The sequence below is a fragment of the Balaenoptera acutorostrata genome, chromosome 9 (genome assembly GCF_949987535.1).
Source record: "Balaenoptera acutorostrata chromosome 9, mBalAcu1.1, whole genome shotgun sequence".
Taxonomy (NCBI): Eukaryota; Metazoa; Chordata; class Mammalia; order Artiodactyla; family Balaenopteridae; genus Balaenoptera; species Balaenoptera acutorostrata.
The window spans coordinates 93,095,181-93,115,570 of NC_080072.1; the positions used below are offsets into that span (position 1 = coordinate 93,095,181).

Below are 20,390 nucleotides of genomic sequence, written 5' to 3' on the forward strand. Positions count from 1 at the left end.
TTGGAGGAAATATATATGTGTGTATGTATACATATATATACACAAATACTATAGATGATAGATAGATAGATAGATAGATAGATAGATAGATAGATAGATGGAATAAAATCTGAAAAGCATCTTACTTTTTACAAGTCTTTGAAAAACACAGCTACCTACCTATCACCCCCACCACCCCCATCTCATAAGTGTGACTGAAATAGAAAGTACCAAGAGATTATATCAACTAGTCAAGCTCACAGAAGAGATATCAATAAATCAAAAATGTTTATTTTTCCTATTGCAGAAAACTTATAAAGTATAAGATGTTACAGCACCAGGTGTAATTAAGTTGAAAAATGGCATGTCTAGATTTAGACTATCTTTGCTCAGTGGCAAGATTGCAGCCCAGGAGGGTTTTCTAGAACTTAGCTGTTTCGATTGATTTACACTAGTGTACTTGAGCTGTTGCTCAGTCCTGAGGGGGACTGTGTATATCAAAGTAGTGAAGTGATCGGTAGCTGGTGGAAACTGCAACATCCTGCAGAGATTAAAAGCCAGATACACAAGTCTCCTGTGTCTCCTAGGCTTTCTGCCTGCCCTCTCCTCTTCCAAGCTGGTGAAATTTGCCTCTGGCTAGGATAGACATTCAAGAAACTTTGGATGCTTGTTTATTGGGCATCTACTCTGTGCCAGACACTGTGTTGGCCCTGAGGATACAGCAAAGAAATTCTGCCCCAATGGCTTTAGTCTATGAAAGTTTTTGGTTGGTGATAAGTCCTCTAAGATGAAGACTTCATATAAATGTAGCTTGCCCTCATGGAGCCCTGCGTGGCTGGGGAAGGGGCTGTGAGAACTGCCTGGAGGTCACAAGAGTGCCCTATAGGCTGGAGTGTTCTGATAATATAACAAGGAATGGGATCAATATCATGGATCTCTGAGGTGTCTGCACTTTTCAGTAACATCCAATTTAGTTAATTCCTTTAAACTGAGGGGAGAGCTTTCTCTCAGACAAATTCTCCTGGCTAGTTACTCCTTGGATTGGTCTCCATGGGCAATACATGTGGAACTACTATAATATTATATAGTTCCATATCCCAAGGTTGGGGATTAGTGTCCTCATTAGGTTTTGTGACATTATTATAACTCTTTTAGCTCTTAAAGTTAGTTTTTATCCTCATCCTAATCTGATAAAGCAGGTATTTTTTTCAAAAGATAACAACAACAGCAACAGTAATAATAGCTCTTATTTATTGAGCACTTGCTCTGTGCTAAACTCTTCATGTGGGTTATCTCCTTTAATTATTTCTACAACAATCTGGTGAATTAAGGGATATTTTTAATCCCCATTCTACAGAGAAGGTTTAGGGAGGGTAAGTAACTTGAGTGAGATTATATTGCTAAGAAGCACTGGATTTATGAACTCCATCAGCACTTAATCATTGTGCAGTGTTGCCTCCTACAATGAAGTTGAAGTGATTACCCTCACATTGCCCGTCTAGCTTGTAATAGGACCAGCACTGAGATGTTTTCACTTTAGAGCTCTTGCTATTCACTGACCATGAAAATAGAAAACATACAATTCTAGGTAACGTGCCCTTACTAAAAATTGGGAGTATTATTATTAAGGTAAAGGACATAATGGATATTGGGGGACCACTAATAGTATTCGCCATATATAGGAAAAATTGCAGGTAACTGTTGTCAAGGAAAATAATCAATAAACAATCTATAACAGGAATAGAAAAGAGTTTTATTTGAGCCAAACTGAGGACTATAGCCCAGAAGACAGCCTCTCAGATTACTCTGAAGAACTTCTCTGGAGAAGCATGGTTTTCAGCACAGTTTTATATCTTGTCAGAACAAAGAACATCAAACAAGTCATGGATACATTCCTTTGAGGTTTAAAAAAAAAAAACAACAGATCAGCACATACACAGTGAGTCAGTACAGCCTTGGCACCTGGGAAGGGAGTCTTATTATCAAAGGAGAACCAGCATTGGTGTCCCAGGAAGGGAGGCATTTAATCTTTACTTTTAACATGGACATTCTTTACTTCTGGTCACTGTGTCCTTTTCTTTAATAATTAAAGCAGATGTACAATGTATGTACACACAGGCTGTTTTAGTTAGCACAAAATTCAAGTTTACTCATGTATAAGCCAGAATGACTTCCCTGTACCTCAATATGTGAAATTTTCTTTTATCACTGTTTGTTTTTTTTAAAAAGCATATATGCATTTTGTAAGGATATACTATAAACTGTTAAGATGGTTATCTCTTGGATGTGATATTTAAAGGAACTCTAACCATTTTACTATTATTTTATTCCTTAAAATTATCACGGATTATTTTTTAGTGATTATTTCTTTTGATAATAAAGAAATGCAAAATAACTCTTTTTCCTTCATAAATATGACTTTTAAAATATTTGTCTTAAAAATATCTGAATATTTTTCTGACCTTTATAATGTTTTATACATTTTGTAATGTTAATGTATTTATGGGTAAGTTGGTTTCTCTCCATCAATCTCAAATTCTTTGTGGTCAAGGATTATCTTAGGGATGGAGAGCCTCACACACCTAGTAGCTACTCAGTTCCTAATTAAGTGGACTTTAACTTACTTCTGTGAGGGAGTACAAAGTGAGGGAAGGATAGATCTGGGGAAACCATATGAAGGACAAAGAAGGTCAGATTAAGGTTAATCAGAAAATATTTTTCTTCCTGTTAGCACATTTGGGTTTTAAAACTGAGAACCAGTTTGCTAAGAGCCTTGCTGAAGCAATTCAGGTCTGTTTTTCTGCAGTTAGTTACTGCACAGGCCATAATATTGAGAGCCTAGGCTCACTTCACTCTCCTGCTCAGGAATATTTCCTTATTGGCATTGCCAATAGCCCTAATTAAAGGCTGTACTCAAAATATCAACTTGGCATACCACAGGAGCCAGCTTCCTCATTCCTCTGTGTGTTAGACTTTCTAATGATGAAAGAGGAAATTGGGGGCTACAGTGACCACCAAACTCCCCACTTTCCAAAGAAAAGTTGTGGTGTTTTATATTTATATCAAGTTTGCCTTGGTTTCAATTTTAAAACAATGCATTTAATGGCAGTTGAAGGAGGGAGGGGTCTGATCTGGGGTGGGGAGAGAGTAACCTGGCAACCACTGCTCTGTTCTCCAGATCTGTTGAAAAGATCCGTCCTCCAGGTATCAAGAAAGGCCATGCTCCCTCTGAAGGCACTTGGGAAGAATCTGTTCCAGGCCTCTCCTAACTTGTGGTAGTTCCTGCGCTGGTGGCAGTGTAACTCCAGTCCTCACATGGCATTCTCCCTGTATGCATGTCTGCCTCTGCTGTCCAAATTTTGCCCTTTTCATAAGGACACCAATCATACTGAATTAGAGCCCACCCTAATGACCTCATTTTATCTTGATTACCTTTGTAAAGACCTTATCTCCAAATAAGGTCATATTCTGAGATACTAGGGGTTAGGACTCCAACTTATCTTTTTTGGAGGACACAGTTTAATACATAACAGTAAGGCTGGTTCAATGTTTTTAAATAAATTACTGTAAACCACTATATCAACAGTCTAAAGAAGAAAAATACATGATCATATCAGTTGATGCAGAAAAAGCCATGATAAAACCTCTTGGCAAGGAAGAAATAGAACCTAATAAAAGGCATCTACAAAAAACTTATAGCTAACATCATACCTGGTAGTGAAAGACTGCTTTTCCCTTAAGATTGAGAACAAGACAAGGATGTACAATCAGTCCTCCCGTTCCTATTTAACATCATACTTGAGGTCCTAGCAAGGCAAAGAAATGAACGGTATACATATCAGAAAAGAAGAAATAAAACTATCCCTATTTGCAGATGACATGATTGTCTACAAAGAAAATCTCCCCAAAAACTACCCCCAAAAAATCCTAGAACTAATAAGTGAATTTAGCAAGGTGGTAGAATACAAGATTAATACACAAAAATCTACTGTGTTTCCATATAATAACAATGAACAGTTAGAAATCTAATTTTTAAACAATTTTATGAAAAACAAAGGAACTGAATAGACAAAACAATTTTGAAAAAAAGAAGAAAATTGAAAGAATCACACTACTTGATTTTAAGACTTACTATAATGTCACAGTAATCAAGCTACCATAGTAGTTGTGAAGGGAAAAACATATAGTTTAATGGAACAGAATATAGTCCAGAAATAGACCCCCGAAATATAGCCAATTGATTTTTTTACAAAGGTATGAAAGCAATTCAATGAAGGATAGTCTTTTCAACAAAGGGTGTTGGGATATTTGGGCACAAGGCTAGAAACATTTTCATCACCCCAAAATTAAACATTAAGTAGTTACTCTTTGAAAGACAGATATCATATGATATCACTTATATGTGGAATCTAAAATTTGACACAAATGAACTAGATAGGTAGATAATACGAAACAGAAACAGACTCACAGACATAGAGAACAGACTTGTGGTTGGTTGCCAAGAGGGAGAGGGGTGGGGGAGGGATGGATTGGGAGTTTGATATTAGCAGATGCAAACTATTATATATAGAATGGATAAACAACAAGGTCCTACTATATAGCACAGGCAACTATATTCAATATCCTGTGATAAACCATAATGAAAAAAATATGAAAAAGAATATATATATGTGTGTATATATATATATATATATATAACTGAATCACTTTGCTGTACAGCAGAAATTAACACAACACTGTAAATCTACTGTACTTCAATAAAATAAATTTTTTAAAAAGTTACTCTTCATTCCTGCCTCCCTCCAATGCTGGCAACCACCAATCAGCTTTCTGTCTATATGTATCTACCTATTCTGGATATTTCATATAAATGGAACCTTTCATATAATACGTAACCTTTTGTGTCTGCTTTACTTAGCATAATGTTGTGAGGTTTATCTACTTTGTAGCATGTGTCTGTACTTCATTCTTTTTTATGACTGAATGATATTGCATTGTATGTACATACCACAATTTGTTTATCCATTCTTCATAAACATTTGGGTTGTTTCCACCTTTTGGCTATTGTGAATAGTGTTGCTATGAACATTTATCTACAAGGATTTTGAGTACCTGTTCCCAGTTCTTTTGGATATGTACCCAGGAGTGGAATTACTGTGACATTTGGTAATTCTGGGTTTAACTTTCTAGGAATCATCAAAACTGTTTTCATCCACACTCACTTTCATATAATTGTGATTATACTGTGTATATTTTTGTTTTTTTGTGTAATATCTGACATAAAAATAACCCCTTCAAATTAAAGACTCTTAGTCAACATTATTTTTTGTGGCTGCATACTATTCTGCTATATGCATTTTATAGTTTAATTAATCATTCCAATATTTTAGGTTCTTCAGTTTTCTCTTATTCTTTTGTTTCTCATTGCTGTTGTTAACGAGTCCAAGCTCATACTGCTTGCTGCACTACAGGCCAATACATTGAGAGACGAGTTGTTGGGGCGAGGAATAGCGACTTTATTCGGAAAGCCAGCAGACCAGGAAGATGGTGGACTAGTGTCCCAAAGAACCATCTCACCCAAGTTAGAATTCAGGCTTCTTTTATACTAAAAGGGGAGGGGATGTGGCTGGTTGTTGCAAACTTCTTGGTGCCAGAATTCTTTGTTCTTGCAACTGTCCATTTAGGTCTGGTCACAATGTTCTTGAGAATGGGCTATCCTGTATATTTCAGGCTCTAGGCAACATTCTTTTACAAAAGGTTCAGAACCAGCATGACTAAGCACAGGCAACAGAGCACACAGGTTAGAGCTAAAGGAGTAGATTCAATATGGAGTCAGGTTTGTTCTTCTCTGTTACACTATGTTAAATAACACCAGGACAAACATTTGTGCTTACATCCTTAATTCAATTTGAAGTGTGTCCCTAAGGTAAATTCCACAATGTAGAATCATTAATTTATAATATAAATACTTTCTAAATTTGTGATACATGTTACCAAATTGCTCTTCAAAAATGTTCTACCAAACACTGACTTGACTTGCAGCAGAAAGCCTCCTATTTTACCATGCCCTTCCCAGCCCTGGATCGTATTATTATTATTATGTTTTATCTTTGCTAATTTTGTAGGCTAAAAAATGCTTATAATAGATTTATCAATAATTTCTGACACTGTGGTTATAATAAATTTGAACTTTTTTTCATATGTTTACTATTTATTTACATTTCATGATTTATGAATTATCTCTTTATACCTTTGCCCATTTGTATTTCAGAATTTATATTCAGAATGCTTGTTGTCACAAATAACAGGTCTAATCATGACTTTAATGACTTGGGAATAAAGTTTTCTGACATAACAAGATATCTAGAAGTAGGCGACTGCTAGCTGGTTTAGTGGTTTAGGATGTCAGGTTGGTATCTTTGCAATGAAAAATGGCTGCAACTGCTCCAAACATTACATCCATGTTCAAGGCAGGGAGAGAGGGGATAGGGTGGAGCCAACTGCATCTGTCCCCTTTATTATGAAAGTAAAAGCTTTGCCAAATGCTATCCCAGCACACTTCCCCTTATGTCTCATTGACCAGAACCAGGTCATAAAGCCACCCTTTGCTGCAAGGGAATTGAGAAATCAAGTAATAGGATTTAAATGTTAGGCTTAAATCATTTGTGATCCATCCCCTGGGACTGCACACTTTGCTGCCCACAGCAAAACCAAAAAGGAGGGGAATTAGGGGGAATGGATTCTAGAAGGCAAACAACACTATCTGACACACAGTCTCAGTGTGTTTTGGGTTTTTTTATTGCTTTATATATTTCTCTATACATTAAGGAAATTGACTTTTGTCCTACTTATTACAAATATATTTCCCAGATTTCAGTTTGCACTTAACTGCTATTTATCTGAGAAAAGGCTTTTTTTTTTCTATTTATATAATGTAATGTACTAAGTTTAAATTTTTTTCTTTTTGTTTTTTAGATTAAAAAGTTCTTCCATTTAGAAATTAGATCGACATTTACCTCTAGTTTTTAAAATCTTTTTGAAAATTTAACTTTTTAATTGATCAGATATGTATTTTACCTATAAGGTAAGATAATTATATAAATTGATTTTTTTCCCAAATAACTAGCAAATTGTCCTGGTACCACTTATTTCCATCTGCTTTTAGGGCCCATGATTATTCCTTTTAGAGAAAGGACTATGGAACAACAAAACAATATCAACAACAACAAAGAACTGATGAGGCAAATGCTGCAATATCAGCTTTCCTGAAACCTAAGAAGGAAATTGCAGAGAAAAGGCTTTAGTACTGAGAAGTGTGATTGTTTGTTATACATATATCAGTGCACATAGTTAATGGATCGTGTTTCAGTTTCCTTCCTCTTTCCATTTTCTATGACAGGTAGCAAACCTAATTGAGGATAGACCTCAATTATCTCATCCTGAGATATCCATCAAGTGACCTGGTTGTCATTTAGATCTGGTTCTTTTCCTAGTCAAACAAATACCTTATTAGGGGGGTATAAGTTTTTAACTTATAACAAAATTAATTTGCTTTAAAAGGGTAAGTGATTAACAGGATTCCTAGACAAACAAGCAAACAAAATTAAAACCACATATGTTGTGAGTTTAATGTTTACCATTCACAGGGGAACAGGTAAAACTCTTCAGGAGATCACTGCTTATCACTCAGGGTCGCACCAGGAAAACAGAAACTACTGGGTATTTAAAACAGAGTGTAGTGCGGTGAATTGGTTAGTTACATGGTGATAAAAAGAGGGAGAGAAACCAATCAAGGGACAGTGAGGCTGACCAGAGATTGGCAGCTGCTGGGAGCCTGGAGGCAGTGGTGTGCTGATAACTGGTTGTCCTGGAGAAAAAGCCTTGATTTGTAGCATTGGTTAATTTCAAGCTAGAAACAGTTTAACAAACAGCTTGTAAAATTCCTGAATATTTACAGTCTGCTCTTGTAAACCAGTACAAGCCAGCTCTAGCACACCACTGGTTAGAGAGGAAAAGGGAGCAGGTGGTGTTAGCCAAGCCCTACAGGCTAGGGTCCCCCATGAGAAACTGGGACCATGGCAGGCCTGTCTGGGGATTTGGAGACATGGGAGAGACAATCACTGCAAGAAGTTCTGCATGAGGCAGGGGGAAGAGGAGAAATACCCTGACTTTTCCCTTCCAGCCCTCCAGTCTCCCGCCAGCGTCTGGCTGAAGCCAGCTGGAAGCATCTAACTGGTAGTGAGAGCCTGGGAAATGCAGCTTACAGGGGTCATCTCCCAGCAGCACAGAGCAGAGCAGGGAAGGGACAGTTTCTTGTCCTCTTTTCCCTTCCATCCCTGTTGTCCTCTTCTGTCGTCCTTTAGATTCTACTTTTTCTCACTGCCCAGTCTTATATTGCTAAGGCTTTGCTTCCCTGCCAGAAAATTGTCTTGAGTTTTCTTTCCAGTTGTCCTGTACTTATTGCCCTTGCTCACTCTGCTCTTTTACAGTTTCTGTCTCTTGCTTCAGCACCTTTTGGGAGTGGCCGTCTTCTGCCCTTGCTTCCCTGTGCTGCCGCTTCTCCCCACCTTTCTGGATATTCTTCCTATGCCGTGGTCAGCCTCCAACATGCTCAGGTTAGTCAGGGTCTTTGGGTGGAGAGGAAGAGTCTCACTCAGGGCACTTTAGATAGAGAGGGCTTTGCAGAAGAGTTACCTGTGGACTGAATCGGGAATTTGAAGGACTTGGGAAACCAAGACTCTAGGGACCAGCTACTCTGCTTGCCTGTCACAGCCCACACTGTCCTTCTCCTAGGATGCCTTTGATTCCCTCACTTCATGCTGCTGCATTTTTCAACTGGCTGACTCTTCATACATTCTCTGGTCCGATTCTGGTGCTCATGGCCATTAGGCCAGGTCACCTGATGCCTCTCGAGAGCCAGCCTGTGAATGGGCTGCCCTAGGATAAGGCATCCAATCTGTAGCACCTCCTAGGGCAAACTTATTGCTGGATGTTCTAAGCGGGGGCTGTAGACCATCCAGCTCAGCTCAAGATGATATAATATTGACTTGGCAGGCACTAAGATTCACCTGTCCAGGAAGGGGGTTGCACTTGGGTTCTCTGTACTCACACTGCCTCTCCTTTCTGTATGCCTACCTGAGCACTAAGATACATTTGATGTGTCTGCTTGGCTTCTGTGATGACAAGTCTTGGACTGCAGGCTCTGCGAAGACAGAGATTCTCAACCCTGGTTGAAATGACAACCACCTGGGGAACTCCCAAAATGCCCGATTCCATGCCCCACCCTGACATTCCAGCCAAATTGGTCTGTGATCAGGTTGGGCATATGGGTGTTTTTTTTAAAGCTCCCAGATGACCTAATATGCAGTAAGGGATCCCATCTTGGTTGCCTGGACATTGGGTTGTGACTTCGCCTGTCACATCTTTCCTATAGGCCACTCCTTTACATGAGTTGAGGGACTGTTGATTTCTCAGGAAACCCTGTGGTTTGGGAAGGGAAAGCCTGGAGTGCTAGTGAAGGACAGTCCGAGAGGGATATGCCTGACACAAATGTAAAAAGCCTTGTTTCTAGTACTTTCCCACTTGAGAATTTCTTGGCAGGATCAAAAGGACCTTCTGCCCCTAGAGCTGTTTAGTCTGACAACGGTAAGAATTGCTTTTCACTTCTTGTTGTTTTTATTTTGTTCTACTGCCCACTTAGTGTGGTTACACATAAACACAAATGCTGTAATATCCAGGAGCTGATTACATCCTGGCTGTGAACTCGCTTCCTTGAACTGAATTCTAGTCATAGGTTCTTCACATTGGCTGTTGAGTGGTTATGTTCAACGTGAGGAAACAGGACATAGCTAAAGAAGGACAGCATGGAAGCCCAAAGAGCTTCTGAAAGGGTAAAGCAGCCTGGTTTCACTACAAGTTGGTCAAAAGAAAGAGAAAGGAATTAGATCTCTTTCTTTGATGATTCTGTAATTATTCAGGAATATGTGATTGGTGACTTTTTAAATATATGCCGTACTTTAAAGCTTACCATGTTCACTGGATCCTCTCAAATATCCTTTAAAGTAGGAACAGCAGATATTATTTTCTTATTTTCCCAGATGAGATATTATTATCCTTATTTTTCTCTTTTCTCAAAATGCCTCAAGACCACAGTAACGCCCAAGGGTGGATGTGAGACTAGAACACAGGACTCTGGACCCTTGTGGCACTTGTGCAGCATGTCCTGTCGCTCTACGGGTGAACTGATCCAGACACTAAGCGATGGAGGTGTGTGGAAATGTGTGGATTCAAAGGGAAGTTAATACCTGAGCTTTAAGGGAGTTAAACAACAGTTGAGAGAATGTGTGGATTGTGATCGTAGGTTGCTATGATGGGTGGGGGTCAGCTTGGGACCCCTGTGATCTCCGTCAGCCTCACCCCTACAGCCACACCAGATAGACTCACAGTCTAGGTGAGACCCAAGTGCTGTCCATGTGACACAGCTTCGCGACAAGACCCCCTTTTTCTGAGGCCGGCCACTTGCTGTTCTGCAGCCCCTCAGTGAGCTGAGGTGCTGCTGTGATACAGGCAGGAGTGACCATGGGGCCGAGGAGTGCTGCAGACAGAATCCTCAAAGCCTCCCGGATGGCCTGAGGCAAGTCCTAGGGGTCTTAAATAAATCCCATAAAAAAGCCAGCATTTTGATTTAAATTGCGTCAGAGCCCAGATGGCAACAAAGGTTTTTCTTTTCATTTTTAAGTGTTTAAACTGCAGAACTTTTTGCGGCCTATTTTTAAAATATCTGTCGTGTATTTTATGTGTGGTCCTCTTCCTTTCTTGCAGAGGCCATAAGGTAGATAAGCATGACTTTTGGATCGTGCACACTTGAGGGCAGGCGTGAGTTGCTGAATCTCTGTGTTTGCACTTGAGCTTACACTTTGCAGTCCCCTTCAGGATCACCAAAGGCCAAAGGAGAACTCTGTCTGCTGAAAGTTGTCCCCGAAGTAGCTGGTGTTGGGTACTTCACTCCTCAGAGTAGAAAAATCACTGGGGCTTGCTGAGGGGACCGCTAACCATGGCCTTCCCTGTGGGGGAGTATGTCAGGAGCGTCTGGCCATCCCTCCACTCGGCCTGCTTGCTAGTGCCTCTTCTTCCTCAAGGACATCAGTTTCTTCCCTATTCTCAGCAACTCCCAACCTCACACCCCACCAAACATTCTTAGCTGTAGGTTAGGCTGTAGCACCGGCTCCACCAAAGACAACAGGAAAGGCCAGTACATTAGGTCATGTCTGTCCACAGCTGTTTAATTGCTTTGCTGCTGCCATCCAGGCAAAAGTCTTTATGAGTAACATATTTCTTCCAGGGTAGCTGTCTCCACCTTCAAAGCCACATGCACCACCGCTCACCTAGCTCTGCCTCGTACCTCGTACACCCAGTTCCCCTGAGCTCTGGCTCCAGCTGCTTCCCCAGCTTGCTTCACTTCCTCCATGTGTCAGCATGTAACCTCTTGTTCCGGGCCTCCCAGATCCTTAAGCAGAGTTCAAGGGGAACAAAATGATACGTAAATGTGAATTTTTTTATTATAAACAATCTTCATGTGTCTGAAAGCCAACTAAGTGTTGTAAGTGTCACAGTTTCCAAACAGTGCTGCAAAACAATTACAGTTTCATCATCAAAGTGATTAAAATGTTTTTCTCTTCTTAGCTCATCTGAGCTTCATCTCTGAGGTACTATAGGCACTCCTAGGTGGCAACCCCTAAAGACGGAAGATTCTACACCTCCAGGGGCCTGGGTCTCTTGGGGAGGTAAGCCAGGTCCTCACTACTCCTTTGGCTTCCTTCCTGGGAGGTAGGTCATCATCAGGAGTTTTTTTTTATTGTAGGTCAATCAACCGTCCAAGTTACGTGTGGGGGGTAGCATTGCAATTTCACCTCTTTCTCTTGGACCTGCCAGATATGACAAGCTTCTCCATTTGCAGCATTAAGGCAACTGTCTTGGGAACCTGTCACTGCCTCAGGACCCTCCTTCCATCACCTCACAGCATCAGGGGTCAGAGTCGGGTACCTCTGTGTTCCTCTTGAGAGTGAAAGCCCCATAGGGTAGATTTTTTTTCCAGTATATTGACTCAACCACACTTCTGTTAGGTAACAAACACTCATTTATTCACAGATGAGATCCTACCATGATCTTAGTACCAGAGATACTAAAATGCTCTCCACAATCTCTCAGTGTAGTGAAGGAGACGGATTTGAAAACAGTATATTCACTATAATGGGGCAGGTGATAAGGTAGTTGCACACAGGGACACAGAGATCATTTAACCCCATGTGTGGTCTCAGGGAAGACTCGCAGGAGGAGATAAGTCACAAAGATGTGAAAGACCCTGTTGGAGTTGCAGCACCATTAGCAGTGGCTAGCACTGGAATACAGGGTGAGAGCCAATGACCTGCAAGAGAGGGCTGGGTACAAACTGGGGGTGAGGAGGTGCCATTGAAATGCTGAGCAACAGAGTGACAGTGTCACATTTGCCTCTTAGGTGGATGGCTCTGTATGAAGGGTGAAGCCCAGATTAGAAGACAGATACGTTTAGGGGCCTTGACTAGGGATGAAGAGAAGGGGAAAGATTCAAGAAATATTTGCACAGTTAAATTAGCAGGACTTTGTGGCTGATTGGCTGGAGGAGGAGGGGGAAGGAGTGTTCATATGAACTCAGGTTTCTGGCTTTGATGAGTTTTTGGTATTTGACCTACTGTTTACACTGAAACTGGTAGATTCAAGTGGCCTCTACACTTTGTGAGTCCCAGGTGAGGTAATATGTATGAATGTTAAAGGACAACAATTCCTCCATCCATCAACTTGTAAACATTTAAAAATTACGTTATCTCGGGGCTTCCCTGGTGGCGCAGTGGTTGAGAATCTGCCTGCCAATGCAGGGGACACGGGTTCGAGCCCTGGTCTGGGAGGATCCCACATGCCGCGGAGCAACTGAGCCCGTGAGCCACAATTGCTGAGCCTGCGCGTCTGGAGCCTGTGCTCTGCAACAGGAGAGGCCGCGATAGTGAGAGGCCCGCGCACCGCGATGAAGAGTGGCCCCCACTTGCCACAACTGGAGAAAGCCCTCACGCAGAGACGAAGACCCAACACAGCCAAAAATAAATAAATAAATAAATAAAAACTAGTAAATTGGCCACATAAGATTTGAAAGAAAAAGCAACACAAGATTTAAAAAAAAAAAAAAATTACGTTATCTCTTGATGAATGTTATCTCTTAGCAGTTAAGTTCATTTTAGGCCTGACACTGGGATTGGGGGTGAAGGGAGGAGTAAGCAGATTTCAAAGCAGAATTCTGACTAGGGAGATTGAAACTTGTTCCCCAGCTCCAGACGGGCCTGGTAAAGGACATCTGGGGAGAAGCTGAAAGCAGCCACCTGACAGGAGAGGAGGGGACTGATTGGCCCACAGGACCCGCCTGCCAGAGGAAACTGCAGCGGGTTTCATTTCCTCCCTTTCAGCTCTGGACTTCCGTCAGGAGCTTTATCCCTCTCCTATTATAAGCAAAAATAATTAAGACCGGGCTTCCCTGGTGGCGCAGTGGTTGAGAATCCGCCTGCCAATGCAGGGGACACGGGTTCGAGCCCTGGTCTGGGAAGATCCCACATGCCACGGAGCAACGAGGCCCGTGAGCCACAACTACTGAGCCTGCGCGTCTGGAGCCTGTGCTCCGCAACAAGAGAGGCCGCGATAGTGAGAGCCCCGCTCATCGCAATGAAGAGTGGCCCCTGCTTGCCGCAACTAGAGAAAGCCCTCGCACAGAAACGAAGACCCAACACAGCCAAAAATAAATAATAAATAAATAATTAAAAAGTAATAATAATAATTAAGACCAACTGATCATTAAAACACCTTTTCCCCCCTTCCAAAGAAAAAGCAAGACATTTCATTTCAAGTGGCTGTTTCCCTCTGAAGTGGCAGTGAGCTGCTCTTCAGCAGCACCCTTCTCTTCATTCTGGGCTCAGCAGAAATGTATTTCACCTTCAGCAAGCGGGGGATCCCCTCTTCTGTGTGCCCTACCCACCAGCCTAGGGTATTGGGGATCTTGTCCAGAAGCTTGTCCAGAGTCACTGAAGAGAGAGGCAAAGCCATCATTCTACCTTGTGCTACTCAGCACCCATCAGATAAGATGCTGTGCACCAGGATGAAGCCCCTGGCAAACCACTGGCCCTGGTATTTGAGAATTTGCCTGAATATGTTGAACGCATACCTCTAGGTTCAAAGCAGCGAGGCTGAGAATGGTATCTTCAGTAGGAACGATGATAAAGGAAAAAGGTACACCTTTCCAAGTTTAGCATGATGGTAGAGTACTTAAATCCCAACATGTTTGGGGATCAAGATTAGTGATATTTTCATCTTTATTAAAATAAGAAATCATTGACAAATATTTTGAGGACCTACTATTTTTTTTATGGGCTATGCAAACTTCTATGGTATATGCAAACTTCTATGGTAAATGCAAAGCGCAGAACCCAAGAAATTTATAATCTATTTGGGTGGACAATTGAAAATTTAAATAATATTATAAAGTTACACATGACTAAGTACCTAATGGGTAGTACAGACAGTAGGATTTTGGAATGAGAGTAAGACGGATGGTAGCTGAAATTATTAGGAAAGACTTCATAAAGAAACTGGCCTTGAAGGGTGGTTGGATGTGGGTAAGTGGAAGGCGGCTAAGGGGAGAATGACTTCCAAGTATGGCTTCTTAACACTTCCATTGAATCAAGTCTACATGACACACTTACTGAACTTTAATTTCTAGTTAGAATATGTAAATCTTCAATTCAGGAAGGCTATTCATGTCAATATTGGGAACTAAAGTCCTAAGGAAAAGAGCTCGTGTTTATTTATTGTGGGAAAACTGCTGGCTTGCTGGAGCATTCCGTCAACCGAATTGTTTCCCTCATCCTCCCCAGAGATCTATTCACCCTCAGTAACTTCTGCTAAATGTTCACTAATTTTTAGCAATCTTTCACATAGAGAATGAGATTTAGGCTAGCTGTTTATATATTTTTCTGCAAATGATAAATAGCAGAGCAGCACAAAATCATTTTGACAAAATAGAAATTCACTGTGTCTTAAAGGGTTATGTGGCACTTTTCTCCATATCTCAGGCTTTCAGTTGAATCTGCTGAGGCAGGGAACAGTCACCAGCTGTGTGAGTGATAGGCATGAGAACACAAGAAGAAATCTTTGGCTTCCCCTCCAAGCCCTGTTCTTTACATAAGAGCATAGGAGCCTCCAGAAGACTTGCATGATCTTAGTGTTGAAATTTCTGTGTATATGTACCAAAGAATTGAGAGAATTTCAGAGTTTCTGGGATTCTTATTTATAACCCAATGACCAGGACAGTATTGAAAATATTAATGGATAATGGTTGACCTCCACGAGTAAAGTTGGACAATTTCCCTTGATGCAAGGCCAGCAAATATAAACTTCCGATGACCATTTAAAATAAAACAAGAACAAAATGAAGTTCTTCACTCTCCTACTTCGCTTCCTTTGCTCAGATTACTCTCTGCCAATGATGGCCTGCATGCATTCCCCCTCTGCACGTGTGCACACACACGCATACACACGCGTGCGCGCACACACACACACACACACACACACCCTGTACCTACTTTCCAAACCATTCCACCATTCACTGGGGAGGAACAATGGTGGATTCAGATGCTGAGCTAACAAGGCTTATCTCCCTGCCTTTAAGACCCATCTTCAGGAATGTTTTCCCAGCCCGTAACCAGAATTAATCTTAAACCAAGAGTCTCGGTTTTCTTTTCTTTTCTTTTTTTTTTTTTCCAACAGGAAAGCCTGTTTTTGTTTTTACTGGAGGCTCAGGTGGCACATGACAGTTCATAAAATGGCTTCAGAGGTAGGGGGTAGTGGGGAAACAAAAAATAAACTGGGGTGGGAAAGAAAAACAACCAGGAGGAGGTAAGAGCTGGCTGTTTCCTTCTCAGCCTGATTTAGGGGAGGGAGTTGGTGCCTCTGAACAATAAGGATGGATCCCTTCCTTTAACCCTTGGTAAGGGAGAGAAAAAAAGCAAAAGGCTGTTGCTTTGGCCCTCCTGAGTCTCAAGGAAAAAGGGGAAAAGCCGGTGTTTTGATGTCATGAATTGTGGGAAAGGGGGGGAGGGAGGTGCTGGGTAGGATACAGGTCAGTTGGAAAAACTGGCAGATACCAGATGGTGGCTCTGGGTGTCCTTTGAGTTGGAATCACTCCAGTATGGTGGTTGGGGGGGGTCCCCACTGTTGATGGGGGCTGAGGTCTCCGGGGCTGTGGGCTGCCTGGGTCCAGGGGGCTGCTGCCGTCTCTGCTGGACGTAGGGGCAGTTTTGTGGGCGCTGGGGCTCAGGCCGGGAACAGTCAGTGGGGCCTTGGCTGGGCTTGGTAAGAGTCTCAGTTTTCTATTATGTGATTGATATAGTAAGAAATATATATAGTTTTGGTCTTCATCCCAGGTTCCTGGCACAGAACCTCTAAAGCCCTTAATATATCCTGAGTGGGAGGGGTAAGAGGAGTATATTTTGTTATTCATTATAAGCCCCTTTCAACCACCTGAGTTTACATTAATGCGGTGACTCTTGGAGGATGGGGGCTGGTTGCCAGAGGAACCAGTCATGTGATTAGAGGGCTGGAAATTTTAGCCACCCCCTAACTTCACCCCAGCCTTAATCACCAATGGCTGGTTATTTAATTAGTCATGCCTACATAATGAAGCCTCCATAAAAACAATAAACAACAAAGTTCAGAGAACTTCTGGGTTGGTGAACAAGAATGCCTCTACGTGCCAAGAGGGTGGCATATCCTAAACTCCATGGGGACAGAAGCTCCTGTGCTCAGGACCCTTCTGGATCTTGTCATAGGTATCTCTTCATCTGGCTATTTATTTGTATCCTTTAAAATATCCTTTGTAATAAATTGGTAATAGTAAGTGAACTATTTACCTGGGTTCTGTGAGCTGTTCTAATAAGTTGTCAACCCTGAAGAGGGGGTCATGGAAACCCCCAATTTACAGCCGGTCAGTCGAAGTCCTAGAAGTCTGGACTTGAGGTTGGTGTCTGAAGTGGAGTTAGTTTTGTGGGACTGAGCCCTTAACCTGTGGGGTCTGCACTAACTCAGAAGTGTTGTGAATAGAGAATCTGTTTTTCTTTTAGAGGTCTATCATGTCCTGTGTTATATCACAGCTATTTTGTACGTATCTTTTCCTACTGTTAGATCTTAAATTTCCTAGTGCTTTCAAGTCATTCTTACAAATTTAAATTCTCATTATAGTTTAATTGAATCTTTTTTTTTTTTTTTTTCACTCAGAGAACATTTTTCAAACCTTTAGCTAAGTGTCAGCCCTGAGTTAATCATGGGACCAAAAACTGTTTAAGGAAGTGCATTGCAAACCAAAGAGAAACTTGGAAAAAGGCCCAGAGAGCATGCAAAGAGTTTGGCATGATTGGTACATAGGGTTTAAATGAGAGGGTAATGGGAAACAAGTCCAGACAGGTAAGCCTGGGGTCTGGTTGTGAAGTTTTACAGATGAGGAAAATGAGACACATAGATGTTATTTGATCAGCCACAGTAACAAAGGGATTTGAACCCATCTGATTGTCCCCACCATCCAGACCCAGCAACTTTACATAAGCTCAGACAATGATGTTACGCAACTATGCCAGTCTGAGGCAACTGGGTGGGAAAAGATGAAGATAATGCAGAGAGCATCTGTGACAATAGTGTCTGTGTGGTCGGGCCACATGATGCCTCTCTTTGTACTTCCACAGAGGCAAGAGCAATAGGAGGCAAACCACCAAGAAAACTAGGTGCTCTGAAGACAACATCTAGCACTGCTCTGTGGCAAGTCGTAGTGGCCAACCTGAGTCCCTACTTAGTAACACACAGACTGGTCTGTGAGCTACACTTTGAAGCAAATACCAAGAATTGCCAGCTCTGCCATTCCTTTGGCCTTTGCCTTAAGATTCAAAGAACTAATATTTTCAGTGACACCTGGGTTACAATGATAAGCAAAGGTGTTGAGCAGGTAAGTCATTAAAAAAATGACACAGAGCCTATAAACATATGAAATAATGTTCAACCTCTCCAGTAATAAAAGAAAATTTTTAATGAAAAAATTATTTTTTATTAGATATCAGATTATCAAGATTAATAATAACAATAATAACTACTGTTGGCAAGGATATGGGAAAATTGGCACACATATAGAATCTGCTGGTTGGAGAAAAATTTGATATAAGCTTTCCACAGAGCAATTTGTCAATGTATTTCATCAGTCATTAAAACATGATCATTCTTTCTGGCAATTCTACTTCAAAGAAATTTATCCTAAGAAGCTAATCAGAGAGGTGCACAATGCTAGGCTGGAACTATGTTCATTTCAACATTATGGCTGTGAAAAATTAGAAATGACTCGTATCTAATGTTAGGGGAGTAGGTACATATCCTATGGCACGAAGACACAATGGTAAAAGGATATTGATGTAGTGCAGCATTCTTTTTTTTTTTTTTTTTTTTTAATTTTTTTTTTTTTTTTTAATGATATTCTTGTCTGCTTACATTCTTTTTTTTTTTTTATGTATGTATGTATGTATGTATGTATGTATGTATGGCTGTGTTGGGTCTTCGTTTCTGTGCGAGGGCTTTCTCTAGTTGTGGCAAGCGGGGGCCACTCTTCATCGCGGTGCGCGGGCCTCCCACCATCGCGGCCTCTCGTTGCCGCGCACAGGCTCCAGACGCGCAGGCTCAGCAACCGTGGCCCACGGGCCGAGTCGCTCCGCGGCATGCGGGATCCTCCCAGACCAGGGCTCGAACCCGCGCTCTCTGCATTGGCAGGCAGATTCTCAACCACTGCGCCACCAGGGAAGCCCAGCATTCTTAATATAATGCTAAGTGGGAAATGTTGGCTGCAAAACAGTATTTATAGTTTAAAAACATTCTGAAAAATGTATACATATATAACTGACATGTTGAGAAATCAGGACTCATGGGATATAATCAGAAAGCACCTTTAGTTTTGCCTTTAAATGCCACTGGATAAAAACAAGGGCTGTCCCATGACTTTTCTGCTCACTCTCAGGAAGTAAACATCCTTTGGTCACTTGAAGACACAAAACCACTGTCTCAATTCAATACAATAATTAGATTGTCCAGTCCCTGATTAATTCCAGTGTCATTCAGAGCAGCAGCCATTTCCGCTCACACAGCCACAGCTTGCGGCAGTGAGAAGCCTGTAACAGTGAGGAGGGGTTTGATCCTACCTTCTGCCTGTCAGCCTCTACTCTCCATCCCCTCGAAGGTGGTTCTTGACCATTCCAGAGTTGAAGCGGAGGATGGAGAGGAGGAGAGGTACATGTTTGGGTGGGGGTGGGGGTGTATGTTAGGAAGCTCTTTGTTGGCTGGGGTGGCTGTAAGGTGGCTTCACGGTCTCTGAGGCTGGGCAGATGTTTAAATTTGCCTCTTGTGTGCTCAGGTGGGGTTTTCAGGCTCTGTTTTGCAGCTCTCTTGATACCATGATGTGCCCTCCCCTGTTCTCTGCCAACCCCTCCATGTCCCTAGGAATCTTGTGATTCACTCACAGCCTTTCTATTAAGGTTTCTTCGCCTCTTGAGCCAGCTGTCATGGATGTGAACTAAGAGAACCTCACCCCCCCTCAGCCTCTCCTGTGGCCCATGTCTTGTCCGTGGGAAATGCGTAGAACTGTTCATGCATGAGAAACTCTGGAAGTGAGGACTGACTGCCAGCTGAGCAATCTCCCTTCAGTCTCCTCTTACTTCCCTCACTCTAGTCTGGCTGGCCCCAGTTTCTCAAACTTATGCTTCTTAGGCAGGAGTTAGACACCAGTTGTCCTTTCCCCAAAACTCTAAGGGACATACATTAAGCTCTTTCAGTGGTACTGTTGAAGCCCCTCTGTAAAAAAAGACTCTCTGTGTCTCTGCTCTTCTGAACCAATGTGGGTAAGGGGACTTGTTACCCTACCATGAGATCCACCCTCTTAACAGATTTTTCAATGCGCAGGACAGTATTGTTATCTACAGGCACAGTGTTGTACAGCAGATCTCTAGAATTTATTCATTCATGAATAAATGACATTTTATACCTGTTAATTAGCAACTCCTCATTTCCCCCTCCCCCAACCTCTGGCAACCATCAATATATTCTTTGCTTTTATGAGTTTGACTATTTTAGAAACCTCATATAAGTGGAGTCATGTATTATTTGTCCTTCTGTGATTGGCTTATTTCATCTGTCATAATGTCCTCAAGGTTCATCCATGTTGCATATTGCAGGATTTCCTTCTTTTTTACAGCTGAATAATATTCTATTATATGTATATACCACATTTTCTTTTACCAGTTTGTCTATTGATGGGC

The 20,390-nt window shown here is 41.6% G+C and overlaps 1 protein-coding gene across 5 annotated transcripts in view; it reads left to right on the forward strand.

The window, feature by feature from the left end:
- The window catches only part of EXPH5 (exophilin 5), a 74,098-nt gene that overhangs the window by 5,579 nt on the left and 48,129 nt on the right, over positions 1–20,390 (forward strand). Inside the window, exon 1 of one of the 5 annotated variants that reach the window (XM_057553605.1) lies at positions 16,804–16,880. The exons of the other annotated variants lie outside the window; for them this stretch is intronic. The gene's annotated coding sequence lies outside the window, so the exon portion shown is untranslated. Of the gene's footprint in view, positions 1–16,803; positions 16,881–20,390 lie in introns of those variants that run through there. 5 annotated transcript variants of the gene reach the window in all.